Source organism: Coregonus clupeaformis, chromosome 14 (genome assembly GCF_020615455.1).
Source record: "Coregonus clupeaformis isolate EN_2021a chromosome 14, ASM2061545v1, whole genome shotgun sequence".
Taxonomy (NCBI): Eukaryota; Metazoa; Chordata; class Actinopteri; order Salmoniformes; family Salmonidae; genus Coregonus; species Coregonus clupeaformis.
Window position 1 is genome coordinate 38,104,418 of NC_059205.1, and position 20,840 is coordinate 38,125,257.

The following is a 20,840-nucleotide window of genomic DNA, read 5'->3' on the forward strand; positions in this document are numbered from 1 at the left end:
ACATACACACACAAAGAATCCTGCAAAGTAACATGTGATGAAGTTAACCTTTACAAAGAGAGCACCAGTATGCAAAACAAAAAAAAGTTATCTAGCCCCAAAGCACTCTGGGATTGAGCTAGCAGAATCATAATCAGTTCAAGGGAAGCTAGAAGTTCAAGCCACGTAGTACACGATCTTAAAATAATAACAACTGAGGGCAGGTTACAGCTCATAAAAGCGCTCTCAAATAAACCATGTTTGTAGTTTAGTTAGCTGATAAGATGTGTAATACAAAGGGAGTAGATAAGATAGTGAAGTAGAAAGTGGATACTAGTTAAATAGGTCTGGACCACATTAAAACAGTTTCTTCACAGGAAATGCTCCTGCCTGCTTGCGAGGTTCTGGCATATTTGAGGTTTGAAGTCAGTCAGTCGGTTGTTGAGGGGAAAAGGGAGGGGAGAGGAGAGAGCGCATGCAGCAGGAGGGATGGTAAAGGGGTGTGTGTCCAATAGAAAGTCTGGCAGCTCACTTTGACTGGTAAATTATTAATGCTGGAGGGAGGCTCAGAGAGGGGGCTGGCTCGGAGAACAGAACTGAATTACTATATCACAGTATCCCACCAAACCATAGCAACCAGGCCTGCTCCCTGAACTTAAACACATTCTATTCATTTCATTTCTATGTTCCCTGGCTGGATGACTAATGGCTAGATGCCAGGCGACCCATGATAGCAGATTGAATGTTGATAAAGGGTTGTAGCACCTCACCCCTGGCTACCCATAATACCCACTGGACATAGGTACACTACACACACCAATACAACATAGAGGGGTATATAAAAAGCCCAACCTACAAATCTTCAACTTAGAGAGATCAGCTAACCAAGGCTAAGCTAATAAACACCAACCTGTCTGGCTGCAGCAGATCACTGCTACCATACTGAGTGAACTGTAACAGACCTGGAATGCCTAACACACACACACACACACACACACGCTCACATGCACAAACACACAAGCTCACACGCACACACACATGCTCACAGACACACAAGCTCACACACACACATGCTCACAAATACAAAATTAATTCTAGGGTTAGACTAGTGAGACGGGGGAGTAAAGCCTGCAGTTCTCTTGCCAAATCCCACAAAAGCCTTTCCCAGATGAGTTCTTCTGAGAAACTAGACCCCCTCTTCCCCTGTTTTTTTTTGGGGGGGGGGTGTAAATTCAACGTCCAATTTACTGCCAAACCCTTTCAGGCTGAGCCAAAACCACAGGCCCATCTGATTAAGGAGAGTTTATGGTGATGTCTGTTTTCCTTTTGATAAAAGAAAAGGAGAGAGGCTACCCTGATGTGTTGCAAATTACTTGCAGCACAATGCAGAGTTGAAAGTAAATTTTGTGAAAGACAAAGATGCATGGAAACCTTGTGGAGAAAATGGCGGACTTTTGTGTTTACTGCGTCCATTTTTCTTCCATTCAGTCATCAACTCTTGTACTGTACAAGTATGGTCTTGGTCTATTTCCAAGGCAATCTTGTAAAACTGGTACACTATATCAAAATGACAGAAACAAGGGAACAAACTAGCAAACTAGTAAGATGTGGGATAAGGGTCATTCCACGGTAACAGAGTGATGCTGAGACTCAGATTCTTCACTTTAAAATGTCAAACAAAAAACAATGATTGCGAAGTTAAACCATACAACTCTATGCACAAGGACTCCTTGGGAACAATGTCCACAGAATAATAAATCAAATAAAAACATTTACTTGAAGAACAGTCAGTAGACGCAAATGGACAATTATAGTTTCTGGAATAATCCTTATCCTATATATCTAATCTGTTCTCAGGTTGTTGTTGTTCAAGTAAAGCTTTGAGTCAGTTCATGTCATTTTATGTATTTAGCCAGGATAGTCCACTCATGAACACTTGCCACTGTTTTCCAGGGAGTGATTTCACAGCAAACTTACAGAAAGTATGTATGCCATAACCCTAACTAATAAATGCAGCAATTTATGAAACAATCCAAAGTGTGAAAAACAAGTCATATTTGTTACTAACAGGAGTTTGTCAACTCCTTACAGCTCACCACCATGTTCCTCTAAGGCAGCTCTGTGTAATGTAACAGTAAGCCATCAGAGGGGAGATAGAAGAGGTGACTGATGTGTTTTCATCAGAGATTATGATGATACCATCCTTGCTGTAAACACTAACTCCACAATGGAAAGAGAAGATGTACATGGTGCACGCTCATAATACCTCCATCCTTACTGTTCCACTCATTTGATGACAGAGTCCATGTACACTCAGTACGAGGGAGAACCAAACTCTGTAGTCCAAGCCTTCTGCCATACACCTCTGAGGAGATCTCAAAGGGATCTAGTCCCCTGTAGCTCAGTTGGTATAGCATGGCGCTTGCAACGCCAGGGTTGTGAGTTCGTTTCCCACGGGGGGCCAGTATGAAAATGTATGCACTCACTAACTGTAAGTCGCTCTGGATAAGAGCGTCTGCTAAATGACTAAAATGTAAAATGTAAATCTAACCCCCAGTCTATAGAGAGGGAGGAACTGCTGCACTGAAAGGTTTTGTTTACAGAAAAAAAGTGATCTTATAAATTGAAACACATACACTACCAGTCAAAAGATTGGACACAACTACTCATTCAAGGGTTTTTCTTTATTTTTACTATTTTCTACATTGTAGAATAATAGTGAAGATATCAAAACTATGAAATAACACATATGGAATCATGTAGTAACCAAAAAAGTGTTAAACAAATCCCCCCGACCTCAACCCAACTGAGATGGTTTGGGATGAGTTGGACTGCAGAGTGAAGGAAAAGCAGCCAACAAGTGCTCAGCATATGTGGAAACTCCTTCAAGACTGTTGGAAAAGCATTCCAGGTGAAGCTGGTTGAGAGAATGCCAAGAGTGTGCAAAGCTGTCATCAAGGCAAAGGGTGGCTTTTTGAAGAATCTCAAATATAACATATATTTTGATTTGTTTAACACTTTTTTGGTTACTACATGATTCCATATGTGTTATTTCATAGTTTTGATATCTTCACTATTATTCTACAATGTAGAAAATAGTAAAAATAAAGAAAAACCCTTGAATGAGTAGGTGTGTCCAAACTTTTGACTGGTACTGTAGGTAGAGTACTGCTGCGTCTTTGGCAGTTGCACAAGAAGAGATGTGTATGGGTTTTACAATCTTATCAAGATGTGTCCCTAACTCGAAAGAACAAGGCCTGACAACCAATGTTCCCTCTAAACGGCGCGCGTGCCGCACACTTCCTCCAGGACTGCCTCGCAGAGGCAATGCCATGCGGCGCAGATACGCAAGAGATTGAACTTCACTGAGTTCGCCCCATTTGTTTGCACTATATAGATCAATGTTTTTTTCTGTGATCGAATCAACAATAAATCAGCCCCTTTTCAATGCAACAAACCAAACCAAATCTAACTTTGCAAGATGAAGTCTGTGATTTTCTTGTAGGCAGAGCCAGAGCACAATTCAATCACCCGCAAGTGAATGCGCTTTTCAGATCAGTTTTCGCTCACAAGACCTAAAATTTGCTCAGGGCCCCAAAACATTTGAGGGAACATTGCTGACACAACTATACGTAAAGTACCACATGTGCTACCTATGGAGATGTAGAGTTAGACCCAGCGGCCTCGCTCACCTCTGTGGTCAGTCCCTGTATGTAGAGTGGCTGCAGACTGCAGTATGGGGCCTGTGCTCGGTGTGAGGGTGACTATGATGCCCTATCTCCGTGCTGCAGTGTGGTGTGGGTCTGAATCTGACAGTTGCTGCAGTGCCACAGCCTGCTGCTGGTTAAAGAAGGGCAGGCAGGGTAAGGTGGCTCCTCATCTCCTTTCACAGTGTTCCCTACAGTAGAGAGCCAGGCATCTGCAGCTGATGGACATGAAGGGCCCTCCTTCCGTTTCCCCCCAGCCCCCGCCCTGTCTTTTGTTGGCCGGCCGCGTCGCTGAATGTGATCCTGCCGTCCCTTTCCGCTGCTCTTTTCTTTCCTATCATTCTCTAGAAGCTTCTTGGAACCCTCCTTCCTTCCCCACTGTGTGCGTCCTTTATGTACCTTGCCTAGACCCTGTAAACAGTGACGCTCTTCTAGATGAGGGAGGGGTGTCTGTGTGTCCTGAGGAGGAGGGTCTGGGTGTCGTCAGCAGGTGGTGTGGAGGTGTCAGTTCAGTCACAATGCAAGACACTGCTGCTGCTGCGTCAGTCAGTCAGTCAGTCAGGCAGGGATGGAGGGAGTAGTAATCAACACAACACGCTGCCACGGCTATTATGGGTCAGACCAGCACTCTGCACACTCCGTGGCAACTCTCAATTGTCTCCAGGAAGAGTCCCAGCAGGTTGCCATGGCCCGCCAGGCATAGAGGAGGAGAGGACAGCTGATTTTGGAGGTTGGGGAGGGAGGAGGAGGACGGACCATGTGGCAGACACGGCTGGCTTATTTAATGTACACAAGCTTGCGGCAATACAAGACGCTGTGGGTGTTTATTCTATACAAGCTTGTTCGGGCCCGGACCAAAACAGCAGGAAGAGAGAAGTGACGGCAGAAAAACAGGTTGACGTCAGAGACCGGGTCAGGGGCAGCAGAGTGCAGATGAATTAGTGTGTTGCCAGTTCTAGTCACTGCAGCCCTACCTACAGTAGGAGGCTATTGGCACTGCAGTAGAAGTCACTTCCCATCGGGAGGCCAGCTCTGAAGGAGGCCAGCTCTGAATCAGCTATAGGGGTCAGATCTAAAAGCAGCCGCTGAAGCTCCCTTCTCTCTTTTCTAGACCACTACTTAACTGGGACTGTGATATCACACAGAGGTCCCTACCCTTCTCACAGCACTGGCTTTGTTCACTATGACAGAGATATGCAAAACCATCGTCGCAACCATTAGATATAGCATTTTCCCTCAGTTATTTCCCCATACTGTTGTAAAGCCCCTAAACAGATGAATTTCTAACAAAGGTGAAATTAATGTACGGTTCTGGGAGCCCTGCCAGCCCCACAAAGCTGATTTGATCTTGAGCAGAAGCACATGGCCGTCTGTCCCTGGGGATGAGCTGTGCTGTGGGGGAGGAGCCTGGATGGTTGCAGCCTACATGGATGCTACATGAACAATATGACTGAGCCAGGGGAGGGAGGGGGTTCGTTTCAGTAGGGTTACTCTTACTCTACACCATCCTGTCCATAGCACCAAGTGACTGGGTTTATGCCTACAGTTATATAGGTATAACGAGGCCTGATATGTCTAAGTAGGAGCTAGGAGGAGAGAGGCAGTAAGCCATTGAGACCGTTGAGACCTTTGAGTCCAGCTCATTGATCCGTCTGCTGCAGTGTCTAATAGTCATAATAATTAATCTGGGGGTGATGCTTCTAATGCAGCTCCTCCAGCCTACATCCTGGGCTTTTAGACTCATTTACTCTGCTGAGGCGGAGCCCACCAACCATCTGTCTACTGCAGCAATGGCTGCTCGCTGGATGCAGTGGTGAGGTTGGGGTTATACGTGTAGGCCTTCCATAGCCGGTGAGTGGGAAGAGAGGTGAGGATAGGAGAGGATAGGAGAGAGAACCCCCTCATTCATTTGCTCCCTCTTTTCCTCCCTCCCTCACTGGGCCTGCACCATCTGCCACTCCGCCGGCCCGCCCACGCGGGCCCCGCCAGCCAATCAGAGGGAAGTCCCTTCCCGCTCTTAAACCATTAACCTCTAATCAGCCATGGAGGCTGAGCTGGAGATCTGTATGCCAGGCAGGCAGGGAGGGAGCTGGGCCAACACAGCACGCACAGTACAGCCTCCACAGCCTGGGACCCCCCTCTCTTTCTGCCCATTCCATTCCACCCCAACTACAGCCACAGCCCAGCCCATCCCAGCCCACCTTCCATCTGTTCCAGCAGCAAGGAGGTTAACACAGCACCCCTGCCCCCCACCCATCTATCTCCACACAACAGACATGGATATGCACAGACACACCAGTGCATTCAACGTCACACAAGGCCCCGGGCCCGCTGATCTGATAAAGGCCTGATTGATTCATTTGTGATTTCGCAACAGCACCATCATGGCCCCAGCACTGGGAGCCATTTGTCATGATCACATTCAATTGATTTCTGATTCGCTTGAATTCTATGGGATGGCATAGACGGGAAAAAGCTTTAATCAACTCCCTTTCACTGGGCCTCCCTTAAAAACACAGGCACTGACGTCTACGGAAATCTAACATGAGATGCGTCAGCCAATTTCCCATTACCTTGTGATGTGTATTGAGCTTGTAGGCTAGTCATTGAGTTGGGGGGGAATACAAATCTGCGCTATAGCTAGCAACGCAGCACTGGGGAAGATCAAAACAATCATTTAGCACCTGATGCAAACCAGACCTGGCTGAAGTGCCTTTATTTGGCTGCTGATCATTCATAGATTCAGGCAGGAGAGCAGTCTTACTGGAAGAGATAAATATGGACGAGAGAGAGAGAGCGGGTTGAAAGGAGAAGATGAATCGTAGCACGTTGGGATGGGCCGTAATCACATACAGATGTCCTGCTTGAGATAAAAGAACGCTAGCTCTTCAACTGGAGGCCGACAGAATGGGAGGGGGATATCCCCTCATTGTTATTTGGGCTCAAGGTCTTCATGGCTGCCATACTAAAAGCAGAGCTGAGAAAGCATATTCCATTTCCAAGACCAATTCAAGACATTGTAGGATGCAACAGCGAATGTTCCTTGTGTGTGGAAGGTAAATTGAATTCCCTTGAATGGCGCTGCGCAATGTGTAGCAGAGAAGAAAATACAGTATATCCAATGTTCGTCACAAACAAACACCTGGGTTATTCCAGTCAGTACACAGTACAGCACTCAAAGGGCCTTGGTGATGTGTACAGAAAACTGGCCAGCCTTCTCCTCACTCCTGTGTGTGTGAGCAAACCTCTTACCCAAGGCCAAACAAAACGATAGAGATCTGGTGTTTCGCAGCTCGTTTGCTTTGTTTGCGTGCCTCGCATTGTTCCTTGGCCTTGTGTGTGGAGGGAAGGAGCTGCAGTTAGCGGGTTAGCGGCTAGCTGAGGGGCAGCCAGGGTGCATAAGAGAAGCTGACAGCTCCCAAAGGTCACCAAGCTGCATTTATCCCCCAATTACTGATAGATCAGGTCAGCTCCTCAATTCCTAGCGATGCTCTTATCAACCGCCTCTTGTCTCCAGTCTCTACAGCTATGGCCCCTAAAGCACTCATCTAACACTGGCCTTTCATTACGTGTGCCCTTAAAATGTAAGGATTCCTGTTTAATATGCAAGCACGCAAGGAACCATCTGCCGCCGTCTTGTTGCAATTGACAAGGAGCAGTCAGGGCGGCAAAATGCCTCTTGTGAGGCGTGTTTGTTCTTGAATCACGGTCAGCTATGCTAGATAAGTGAGCATTAAGAGTCTTATATTTCATAAAACTCAAAAAAGAAAAACGCTGCCGTCGACTATGTGAAAAGGTGCAAAGAATAGCAAGTGGCTAAAGACAGAAAATGTGTATCACAAATCTAATCGCCACTTTTGGCATAACTTATTAACCCCTTCAGTTGTAAACCAGTCTCAGATGGAAAGAAACAAAACAAAGGAAACTTCAAGGAAGGACAAAGCTTATAAGAAGCTTATAAAGTCTGAAGATACTGTGAGCTTGTCGGGACACAAACCTCCTCCTCCCCCACCTCACAAACCAAACCATTGCCATAATGACGCGGAAGCTATGAGCAAATGTACAGCTGAGGCGAGATGAACTGACGTCTCCATTGGTCCATTAACAAGCTAGCGATCACTGATCTGCAATTGGGCTTCTGGTTGACTTCATAAAATGTTCATAAAGCCAAGCTTAGCATCTGGACCAGGACAAAACCAGAGGGCCTGACACAAAGGATGAGGCATGATATGAAGCTTTGTCTTGCCTGCATTATGATGCTGCCTGGGACCCTGAAGGTGTGTTGTGTTCTGTAAAGACAGGCTTCAAATCAAATCAAATCAAATTTTATTGGTCACATGCGCCGAATACAACAGGTGCAGACATTACAGTGAAATGCTTACTTACAGCCCTTAACCAACAGTGCATTTATTTTAAACAAAAAAAGTAAGAATAAAACAACAACAAAAAAGTGTTGAGAAAAAAAAGAGCAGAAGTAAAATAAAGTGACAGTAGGGAGGCTATATATACAGTAAAATAAAGTGACAGTAGGGAGGCTATATATACAGGGGGGTACCGTTGCATAGTCAATGTGCGGGGGCACCGGCTAGTTGAGGTAGTTGAGGTAATATGTACATGTGGGTAGAGTTAAAGTGACTATGCATAAATACTTAACAGAGTAGCAGCAGCGTAAAAAGGATGGGGTGGGGGGGCAGTGCAAATATTCCGGGTAGCCATGATTAGCTGTTCAGGAGTCTTATGGCTTGGGGGTAGAAGCTGTTGAGAAGTCTTTTGGACCTAGACTTAGACTTGGCACTCCGGTACCGCTTCAGATCAGCTGAAGTGAAGGCAATGTAATGGCGGCAAACTCAAATGACCCCCCCCCCAACTCCAAAACTCCTCCATTCTCTAGGCCTATTCCCCCTTCCTCCAACTCCCAAACTCCTCCATTCTCTAGGCCTATCCCCCTTCCTCCAACTCCCAACCTCCTCCATTCTCTAGGCCTATCCCCCTTCCTCCAACTCCCAAACTCCTCCATTCTCTAGGCCTATCCCCCTTCCTCCAACTCCCAAACCTCCTCCATTCTCTAGGCCTATTCCCCCTTCCTCCAACTCCCAAACTCCTCCATTCTCTAGGCCTATTCCCCCCTTCTTCTTTCACCCCTCCCTACTTTTCTTTCAGGGGACTGCCTTTCCTTGTGAGCTGGCATGCACCCTGAAAAAAGCCCAACGATGCGCTAGCGCCCCCGCTCCCCTCCGCATGCACACAGTGCAGTCTTAATCTCGCCGTGACCTGCTTTATTCCCCCTGCACCGGCTGCCCACTGGGACCAGGATTCACAGGAGCCCTTTGTTCTCGCCGGGTCTGTTTAGGCCTCAGGCAGGGGCCTGGCCCACCACAAAGCTTAAACAGCGGTTAGCAGGCGTCAGCTTGGAAGCAGGGTCCTAGACACCACTGCTGCTGCTCCAGAGATGCTGCATGCAGAAGAAAGAGAAGGAGGAGAAAGAGAGAGAAGGAGATGTGTGGAGAACAGAAATGAGATAGAGAGACAACAGGGGGGGTGCCAAAAGGAATTGATGGTGCTCGGAACACAATTGCTCCCGGTTACTTAGCACTGCGGTGAAACGGGATGTTATTTTGTGAGAGGGTGCGAGAGGCTTTCTCAGTGCTGGCTCTGGCTGGGACCTTTGAATGGGTAGTGTGTGTGGGGGAGTCTTAGGATTGGACAGACAGAATCCCAAGTCCCTGGTTATATTACATCACCCATGTTATTCCTTTCTTTCAATCATTGAACCACTGGAGCATTGCAATATAGGAGAAACACTATAACTGTGGCCGTGGCAAAGTAACCATTTCAACAGTCATTTCAACAATTCAACTTGTATCTTTGTCATATTTGCCACCGGTTTCAGTAAGTGAAATATCAGTCTCTCGCTCCAGCAGAAAACCCCGACATGTGGCGTCCATATTGTAAAGATTATAACAGGGGATTTGGCTCTGCTGTCAGTTTATTTTAGAGCACAAAAACAAGTGAACTCAATAACCTGGGGGATGCGATAAAACTGACACCAGCTCATTCAGGCCCGCACCAAATAATGTCAAGCGTTCACACATGCAGCCAGAATAAAAGGCAAGGCTCAGTAAACAATACCACACAATGCACTTTGGCTCTGCTGTGTTTACAAAGAAAAGGCCTTATCGCTAGACAGCCATTCATTCACATGGCCCTGACACTCTGAAAAGAGCAGCTCACCAGTGACAGCGCCTCTAAGGCAAGCGCTGAGGGACACATAAAGCCAGCCCGCTCAATGGACCCACCGGACCACCATTCTAAAGTACCAGATTCCATACAGACAGAAGGACGTCATTAGTAGAAACTAGCCTACATGGAGACAACGTAGTTCTCTGTCTACCTTGGTGTCCATCTACCCAAAGTCCTGTTGAATCTTTCCCTCGATTTCCCCACTTTCACATTGACCCGAAATTCATAAAACATTGTGAACAAAGAGACATATGCAGACATTGGATGAGGAACCTCACAATAACCTACCAAGCATGTGAGCCTGAGCCGTAATACGAGCCTTGGGTGGTATGTTCCCTGGGTTCTGCTTACTCTTTCCTTCTCTTCCCCTCTTTCCACATAGACGGCTCTGCATTGTATGCTATGTCTATGGGTAAATAGAGGCTTTCCATGGCGCTCCATTCAGGGCAGACAGAGGCCATGTCATCAGGGTGGCAGATCGGAGAGTCAGGGGGCGGTATATGCATTCAGTGCCCATTAGGCTGCGATGCCTGTATTGATAGGCACACCCCAAAAACAATAGGCCAGATAGACCAGTGGAGAAAGACAACTTAAGACTAAACCAACAATGATGCAAGCTTTACAATTCTGGATGTGTAGACAATGGGTGCCAGTAAAAACAAGCATGTCCAGTGTGGAAATCCAAGAGCTGAGCTGTGTGTCATGCTGCAGTGCTGGAGGGAGCCTGAAACACCAACTATCATTAGACAAGCCAGAACTCCTACAAGTGTATTTTATAATGTGAGTAATTATAATATACACTCCGCTACACACACCTATTACCTAACATTCGCTCCACATATTTCCCCCCGTACTCCAATGCATCTCATTTAAGCTCTACTTGAAGAGAATGGACATCGATACAAGTGCTTTAAAAATGACCTATGCCTTCATCCAGCGGGAGCGTTTGAGTAGCTTTTGGACCGGTCGTAGCGTTCTCTCACAAAGAGAGCTTGATTAATAAGCATGGCTCCTTTTCCGGAGCACGACAGAAAGGAAAAGGCCATCTGAAAGGCACTTAAAGACAAATTATGTAGATTTAAACACTGCTTTGGTCACCGGGGATGCGGTGGTGAATATTCATAAAGTAGCACTCCAGACTGGTTAAAGAGCCTCACCTATGAGAGGTCGCCACAGAGAGACAGCCAGCAAATCAACTCCTCTGATTTGGCTTGAACCCGCCTCCTCTCCACTGAATAATGAAACAGAGAAACTTTTCCTGACATTCTGTCTCTTTAGCATGTAATAACCTTCTGTGCCTAAAGACCCATAACTATCATACTGCAGTGAAAGGAGATGTTTTCCATGCAGAGTCACACAGACCCAGACGTAAACCTATTGGTAAGGGCAGTGACATCACAAAGGCTGAGGACTAGCTCGTTTTTACGTTCTTATTGGATACTATATGTCATTCTATACTAGTAATAACCTGAACTAGCTTCAGACGGTGGCAACATTGTTTCCTTCAGGTGCCATTAACCACAGTGGCACAGTAATCTCAACTACATGGCTTAGTTATAATACAGGGCTGTTCTGTTCACCTCCTCCCAGTCCCTCCCTCTTCACATCAAGGTCGTTGCCATCACAAAAAGACAGCAAACGCTAACAACAATGTATGCTGTGGACTGGGCAAGTGCCAGCTAGACCCGCCTGACTTGGCACACGTCGGTGGCCGTCCTTGGTGAGTTAGCTGTTAGCTGTTAGCTGGGGGATACAGCAACGCAGAAAAGCCTGCTTTCAAGGAGCTCCATTCTCAAACAACTTTCTCTTCCTTCCTTGTGAGAAGTGGGGATGTTTTTAAAATAAGTTTTCCTTCTTTTTTCACCGAAGTGAAAAAATGGGAGGAATGGGCAAAATAAAAGCTCTAGGCTTGGCTCTAGGCTGGCTAGCTGCCTTCTCCCACCCTGCTTTAGTTTTTAACCTCCGTCTGATTACAGACCTGACTAGGACCTGGCAGGCTGTTAGACAAACACTGGCCACTCCAGTAACAACAAACACCGCTATTGGTACCACAATACACTACCAGCACCAGGCAATTAAACGCTCACACACACACACACTTAGTTGAGGGCAGGGCACCCTTCTACTATATATCCCTCTCTCAAATCTCAGCTTAAAGCTTCTTCCTGTATCGGCACGCAGCGACCGGCCACGCTACACTGCTCAGCCTAAACCCACACATGGAAGAGGATCATACACCACTATGACCAGGAATGTGAATGTGGATTGTGAAACCCCCTTTATGCTGTGGGGTATTGAAAGCCAGGAAGCTCCACCTTGAATAGTTGCTGTCTGTTCAGACATATCGCCTGGAGAGGATAGCCAGGGGAGGGGAGGGGAGGGCTACTATGTGAAATGAGGGGGAAAAAGCAGATCCCACAACTAGATTAAACATAGGAATTTTGCAAAAATAATTGACTCACTGAGGGGGAAGAAAACAATTAATTTGCTTAAGGGGGAGGGAGAGAAAGTCTTGGAACTCCCACACCACATGGGGTATGGAGGAGTTTGGTAATGAAAGTTCCCCCCATAGGCCTCCAGAATATAAAATCATGGGTATGATTGTAGAAGTGGGCAGCTGCCTATCAATTTAGCCTGGATACAGACAGAGAGCAAGAGAGAGGCTCCATTCCTTACTCAGCAGGAGTTGTCTGCCAAGGCCCAGTGGATTCAGGCAGGGGGTAGAGGGGATGCAGGGTGGTGGCACACCCCCCTACCCAGGGCCACGTGCCAAACACAATGACCCAAAGAGCTGCCAGGGCACTGTGTCTGCTGGGCTCGGTGTGTGTGTAGGAATGTGCATGCTTGCATTCCAAAGAGGCATGCTGCCTCCCTCGCCACAGCGAGAGGAGCGTTTGGACTTTGCTGAAACAGAGGGAGGAAGGGAAGGAGGGAGGGAGGAGACAGGGTGGACGGAGGAGGGAGGGGAAAGTGACATCAATGGCTGAAACTGGGCACTGAGCCAAGCTCCGGCATTACAATACAAATAATTGAGAGAGAGAGAGAGAGAGAGAGAGAGAGAGAGAGAGAGAGAGAGAGAGAGAGAGAGAGAGAGAGAGAGAGAGAGAGAGAGAGAGAGAGAGAGAGAGAGAGAGAGAGAGAGAGAGAGAGAGAGAGAGAGAGAGAGAGAGAGAGAGAGAGAGAGAGAGAGAGAGAGAGAGAGAGAGAGAGAGAGAGAGAGAGAGAGAGAGAGAGAGAGAGAGAAAGAGAGAGAGAGAAAGGGGCAGGGCAAGGAAGGAGAACAGGACAAGAGGCAGTGTGCTAGTCTGTCGTGTAACTGGGGCTGAGGCCAATTCAATTATCACTAGCCGGAGGGGAAAGGAAGGTGCATGGGTAGCTCTCTGGTGGGCTATAGTGGAGGAAATGCTATTGATATTCCGTTAAGAAGAAATAACTTTCTTCCAATAACAGCGCACCATTCTAAACTACCTTGCAACACAACATAATGTTTTCAGTATTTTGAACCAAACTCCTTTCTGAAAGCACAGTAAAGATAATCAGCTCAGCCCATCGCCATGCTCCACCAGGCACCATGGCAGACAGACAGTTAGCCTCCTGCTCCAGTAACAAGGTGTTGCAGTAGCTATTAATTGGCTGCTCTTTCCCCCGTGCCAGGCATTGGGAAGCAGGGAGCAGGTAGGGAGCAGTGCTAGCCAGACTGGGTTTCATTAGCCTAGCCTCTGCAGTACCTGACACTTCAGATGTGCTGACATCAAAACAGAAGGGCTTGCTACAGCTGCCTGCCAGGCCCGGGCAGCAGCACACAGAACTAGACTAGAGGCAGGTGGGGTAATAGATTACAGAGTGACTATCTGCTGCAATCAGGTCAACCCTGGCTCACACACTTAAGACACATAGACCTACATGCACGAGCATGCACACACGCACACACATTCTAGGAAAGAAACCCAAATCACTCCACAGGCCCAACTAAAACACGTTGAACCAGTTTAAAACCACACCTTATTGTCCTCCTTCTCCCCCTTTCTGGACAGACAGACAGACGGACGGAGGGCGAGTGCTGGTCAGACCACTAGACTCACACATCGACATATAGATGTGGAGGAGGATTAGCCGGCCTACTGCTGAGCCCTTCAGCAACCCAGCCCATACAAAGAGAATCTAAGTAGGCCTTCTTAGAATGGGCCAATATCTAAGATTAAGCATTATCCTGAGAAGTGCAAATCACCCGCCAAAAACAGGTGACATTACATTATTATTTGGGTTGGGCATAGTGTTGATAACATTATCAGGCCCCACTCTGTCTACTAGGTAGGCCTATTCTTTGAACCTATGGCTAACCAGCCACAACCAGAGGCTGACGTACTCCATCCTGAAATTATATGCGTTGGAGCTGGCAAGCACTAGTATCCAAGCCGTGCTAGAAGGATTGGACTTCGCCCAATGAGAAAGCTTGTCTCCTCCCACACTCCTAAAGGAAGGAGGAGAGCTCGTCTCGTGGTTGGCAGCTCAGGTCCCATCTGGCCTGCACACACACAGAGGAGATTCTTCCTTCTCCCCTATAGCACTGGCCTCATTTAGCAGCTACACACACACACACACACACACACACACACACACAAATGTCTCAACCATTGTCTGCAGGAGGGAGCTTCACTGTTACAGTGGCAGGAGAGGAGGGACTCTCTACACTGGCTCCCAAATACTAAGAAGACTAATCCTGTTATACACGTCTTAATAAGAAATTAATGAATGAAAAGCCAGCTTCTTCACAGAAGGGGAGCAGGCAGCAGTGGGGCTGGGGTTTGGCTAAGTGGGCCCAGGGGGTTGGGTGGCCAGGCTACTTTAGCAACCCAGTGTGCTCTAGGTCTAAGTCTAATTTGTGCAGTTGTTCCTTTAAAGTGGCCCTGGGGCCTCTGGGAAGGTTCTAATCAGTGTGTGAAGGCAGATCCATCAGATATGCTAATCAGACATCTTACCTGAACAAATACCCTCAAGAGCAGTCTCATCCATCTTAATTGGGAGAGGGCTCGTTAATAATGCAGGCTAGGCAGGCAGGGAGGGGAGGCTGAGGGGCGCTCTGCAGATATTAATAGAGGGATTTGATGAGAGGGGGATTTTTTTCATCCAATCAAGGACAGAACACAAATCAGACGGAAAAAAGAAAGCCCCCCCGAGAGAAATTCCTGGGTGCACTTCAGCGTAGCTGTGACCTAGCGGTCTACCGTGGCTGTTGAAAGACTTACTAGTTCTGTAACTATCTGAAATCCACAATAGTCATATCAAGAAACAACAGTAGCCTATGTCTAGAAATGGAGACTCTGGAGTTGAATGCTCATGGGAATGACTAGCTGGGAGGGTGGAAAATAGCCTAGTAGCATCAAAAGGTTGGTTAGTAAATGAGTGGCTGGGGATGAATATCCACTGTTATGTTATAAACCACTGACGTTACTATAATAGGAATCCAGTGTTCCATAACTGGAGTGAAACTGCATACTTTGAAGTTGGGGCTGGCACAAAGGCTGCTTGATATACAAAAGAGGCTTCTAGGTTTTCAAACTGGGGGAAATTGAGAGGCAGGCGACCATTGTAGGAGCTCAATTGACTTTAAAGCTCGGGGAGTGTTTATGACACATGTGCGCCATTTGAGGCGGGTTTAACCTCTATGGGACGTGAGGACCCGAGGGAGAGCAGGGAGACAGGGTGGGACAACCCCTTTTCCCCAGAAAGACATGACCAGGAAGACTACTGAGAATACGAGCGGCTAAGAGATTAACTCACGCATTAGCTTTGTCTTACTTCTACCTCAGGTATAGCCTCCTGGACTAGTGTCCACTGTCAGACAGTGGTACTGAATGGAAATATGAGCTGGTTGTACAGTCTTCTATGTCAAATACATTCTTTAAAGCTTGAATCCCTAACCAAGGCTAGCAGTAGCAGGACAGCCCTCTTTTTTACTAGTGGTGGCCTCAAAGTCACCTAGCAACAGACAAAGACTATTCTACTGTACTTCACTAGGTCATTTCCAGTAGTAATGAGAAAAGACAAGGTTAGTAGCACAATTAGCTAGGTGTTTGGCTGGCTGGCCCAATTATGCTGGACTTGACAGAAAGGGAGGGAGGAAGGAAGGGGTGGGACTGGACAATTGAGCAGGTCTGATGATAGTTATTGGATTCCCACAAAGCACCACTACTGACTCCAGACTGCGTTACCTGGGGGAGTTCCCAGCATGACTGCTTTTGTTCCAGGAGTGGATAGCATGGCGGAGGAAGACTGTTCTGACACACACAAAAGGACATCACACTAAAATATGATTGGAGTAGCCATAATTAGACGAACATATGTGTTGTTTTGCTTGTTGTTGAGATAAACAACTTAAAATGGAGCATAATAGCCTGTTTCCTCAAGTGTATGGGTACTTGTGACAAATAGGACAAAAGTAGACAGAAAACAGGTGAAACCACAAGGAAACCACATAGGAAGTCACACTTCACTATGCATGGCTTCCGTTATTATGGTCAAAACAATGTTCAAAATGCTGTCCGCAGAAAACAATCATCGGAAACCTATCATTCTGAAAGCAGGAAAGAACTGAAAATAACCCCTAATCAAATCTAACTGACACCATTATGCCCAGGGTGAGCTCCATCATCACCATCAGGGTGCAAAGATTCCTGCTACCTCTAATGTCAGAGCCCAGCCATGATGGACAGAATAAATGAGTTGACAAGGGAAGGAAGACGAGGAGAGGACAAAGGGGCCAGGGTGAGGGCTGTGGTGTGGAGCAGCTCTAAAGAGACAGAGAGGGGCCTTCCCTCTCCTCTCTGTGTTGGGCAGGGTCAGTAATGACAGCCTGAGACTCCAATCAAACAGAATTATCCAGGAAAGGCCTCTTCAATCACCCACTGATTTACTTTCCTTCTTTTCACAGCCCCAGGAATCAAGAGATGAAAAACGATGAAAGGTAGCAGTCATGAATATTCCCTTAAATTGTTTTTTTTTCTCTTTCAACACAAAACCTCCTCTCCCCAGCCCCATGCAGCCATGGTCGGTCAGGGAGGGACACCTGTTTTCAGCCAGGTTCAGTTGTGTGTGTGATGAGCAAGGCCACAGCCATAGCCTTTCATCAGCCAGCCTTTGTAATATAAATAATAATATGCCATTTAGCAGACGCTTTTATCCAAAGCGACTTACAGTCATGTGCGCATACATTTTTACGTATGGGTGGTCCCGGGGATCGAACCCACTACCCTGGCGTTACAAGCGCCATGCTCTACCAATTGAGCTACAGAGGACCACGTGTGTGTGGCTCTAGGATAATGCGGCATTTACTGTTGATGAAAACAAATGGTGTATGGGGCTGCCAGATTGGATCACTTCAATATACTGAATGTACTGCCATAGAATTCTATAATTCTACACCTCAATGTACTGCCATATAAAATCTATCATTCAACACCTCAATGTACTGACATGGAAATCTATAATTCTGCAACGTTCTCTGTATAGGTCCAGCTCCAATGAGGACTAATATCAAATTTGAGTCAAAGTAATAGTTTATAATTTGGACATAAAGGTAAGAGATTGCAGAAGAATTGTACAAACATGCACACACACACTAGCCCTTCACGTTGAAAGTTCTTATCTGGTCTTCACAGCATCAGAGGGAGTCAGAAAAAGGGAAAAAGATTGGTTCAGACATGGTGTGTGAATTGACATTCATGTATTCTCTTTATCACTGCAATACTATTGTCATCCAGTCAGCATGAAATATGTTCCAGAGCTCACAGCCTGGTCCCTTCATCAAGCCATGTGTCTACCTGTCTGAAACCCTGCAGATTACTACCCACCACTACCCCTATGGCTCAAGAGGATATGGAGGACTGTATTAGAAGAGAGAGGGAACTTCAGAAATAAAGTGCCTTTGAGGGAATCTGATCAGATAATGTTTAATTGCTTCTTTCATCCGTTGTGCTTTAATCCTATTGTTGCAGCAGGCAGTTTCATCCGAGAGATAACGCACAACACTTTCAACACTGATTTACACTTTTCAGACGCACACACTGGCTGCTTCTTTCTGCTGCCGCAGCACAAAAAGTGCTTAGCGCGCCACTCCCCTCTTTTCTGAGGCAAAATTAAACTAGGTGAAAATTTGAATTTTAAATCAATAGTGGTGGTGGAGGGATACAGTTTGGGATTGCGACTGTGGGGACCCAAGCAAAAGAGACTGGGGAGGGGAAGTCCGATATAGGATGCCAGAGAGAAGATATCGCTTCTCTTCTACCCTCAAACCCACCACGGCAACAGTATCAACAGAACAAGTTGGACTACTGTATTTAGCTAGCTACTTACACTCCCCGAAAACACTAAAACTAACATGCCATTCAGTGCTCACATGGCACCATTGATTCAAACGGCCTGCCTGGCCTAATTGTTGAAATGTTTCTACAGCTGTGAGTAACTACTAATGGTAGTTATTAACCACAAAAATCCATATTTGAAATTTCAATAAGCGCCTGTGGAGGAGTGCTGATGAATGATTGACCAGTCAGTCGCTGTGGCCTGGCTTGCTCTGCATTACTTACTGCATCGGGCCAGGAACGGTCAGCACTTAGCGCTTCTCTACTAAACCTTACTAGTGTGTTACCTGTCAGTCAATAACTGGGCTTCAATGTGTATGCAGAATATAATGTAAATTATAAACTGGGTTGTTCGAGCCCTGAATGCTGATTGGCTGACAGCATACCACGGATATGACAAAACATCAATTTTTACTGCTCTAATTATGTTGGTAACCAGTTTATAATAGCAATAAGGCACCTCAGGGGTTTGTGGTATATCGCAAATATACCACGGCTAAGGGCTGTATCCAGGCACTCCGCATTGCGTCATGCATAAGAACAGCCCTTAGCCATGGTATATTGGCCATATATCACACCCCCTCGGGCCTTATTGCTTAAATGTAGTAACCATGCTTATAAACAGCCCTTCTACTGCTTTTTATAATAATTCTGTTCTCAGTAAGAGGGGCTTAGGGATTGAGGTGGTGGTAGTGGGTGGGGGCATTACAGCCCTGAGACTGGGGTGGGTTCCCCGTTTTAGGAGCTTTATCTCTGAAGGGAGTCATGCTCTGGAGCCAGTGGGGCCTCTGCCCAGCCCACTGAGGCAGTACAGCAGCCGAGGTCAGGCAGCCATTCTTACTAACAGCTTCACAATGGCCCTTTGCGGTGAAGGCTGGAGCTCTAGGGTGCAGGGGTGGAGGGCAACTGATCCTGTTACACCATGACAACTATCAGAATTCCCTCCATTGAACCACACACTCACCCGGGTGGAGGGGAGGGAGAATGTTCTCAGATATCGGTTTGGTATTAATGACAGGGGAATACCAGTACCATTTATAAAAATGTCCAGAGTAGTCACTATCCTGTACTTCCTGAGCTGAGCTTATACAGCCAACCTTGTTGTTTGGTTTCATCACAGTATTTTTGGGGGGAAGAAGAGGTGTCCTTAATCTGAAGTGGCTGGACTGAGCCAAGCCAATGGCTGCGTCTGAAACGGCTCCCTATAGTATTCAGACCCCTTGACTTTTTCCACATTTTGTTACGTTACATCCTTATTCTAAAATGGATGATATTATTTCCCCCCCTCATCAATCTACACACAATACCCCATAATGACAAAGCAAAAACGGGTTTCGACATTTTTGCAAATGTATTGAAAATAAAAAACGGAAATATCACATTTACGTAAGTATTCAGACCCTTTACTCAGTACTTTGTTGAAGCACATTTGGCAGTGATTACAGCCTTGAGTCTTCTTGGGTATGACACTACAAGCTTGGCACACCTGTATTTGGGGAGTTTCTCCCATTCTTCTCTGCAGATCTTCTCAAGCTCTGTCAGGTTGGATGGGGAGAGTTGCTGCACAGCTATGTTCAGGTCTCTCCAGAGATGTTCGATCGGGTTCAAGTCCGGGCTCTGGCTGGGCCACTCAAGGACATTCAGAGACTTGTTCCGAAGCCACTCCTGCATTGTCTTGGCTGTGTGCTTAGGGTCGTTGTCCTGTTGGAAGGTGAACCTTCACCCCAGGCTGAGGCCCTGAGCGCTCTGGAGCAGGTTTTCATCAAGGATCTCTCTGTACTTTGCTCCGTTCATCTTTCCATTGATCCTGACTAGTCTCCCAGTCCCTACCGCTGAAAATTATCCCCACAGTGTGACGCTGCCACCACCATGCTTCACCGTAGGGATGGTGCTAGGTTTCCTCCAGACGTGACGCTTGGCATTCAGGCCAAAGAGTTCAATATTGGTTTATCAGACCAGAGAATCTTGTTTCTCATGGTCTGAGAGTCCTTCAGGTGCCTTTTGGCAAACTCCAAGCGGGCTGTCATGTGCCTTTTACTGAGGAGTGGCTTCCGTCTGACCACTCAAACATAAATGCCTGATTGGTGGAGTGCTGCAGAGATGGTTGTCCTTCTGGAAGGTTCTCCCATCAACAGAGGAACTCTGGAGCTTTGTCAGAGTGACCATCGGGTTCTTGGTAACCTCCCTGACCAAGACCCTTCTCCCCCGATTGCTCAGTTTGGCCAGGCGGCCAGCTCTAGGAAGAGTCTTGGTGGTTCCAAACTTCTTCCATTTAAGAATGATGGAGGCCACTGTGTTCTTGGGGACCTTCAAAGCTGCATAATTTATTTGGTACCCTTCCCCAGATCTGTGCCTTGACACAATCCTGTCTCCGAGCTCTACGGACAATTCCTTCGACCTCATAGCTTGGTTTTTGCTCTGACATGCACTGTCAACTGTGGGACCTTGTATAGACAGGTGTGTGCCTTTCCAAATCATGTCCAATCAATTGAATTTACCACAGGTGGACTCCAATTAAGTTGTAGAAACATCTCAAGGATGATCAATGGAAATA

General features: G+C 46.7%; 1 protein-coding gene across 2 annotated transcripts in view; it reads right to left on the reverse strand.

Annotated features, from left to right (window-relative positions):
* The window catches only part of LOC121580933 (zinc finger SWIM domain-containing protein 5), a 51,151-nt gene that overhangs the window by 14,438 nt on the left and 15,873 nt on the right, over positions 1-20,840 (reverse strand). The gene's annotated exons all lie outside the window — the stretch shown is intronic.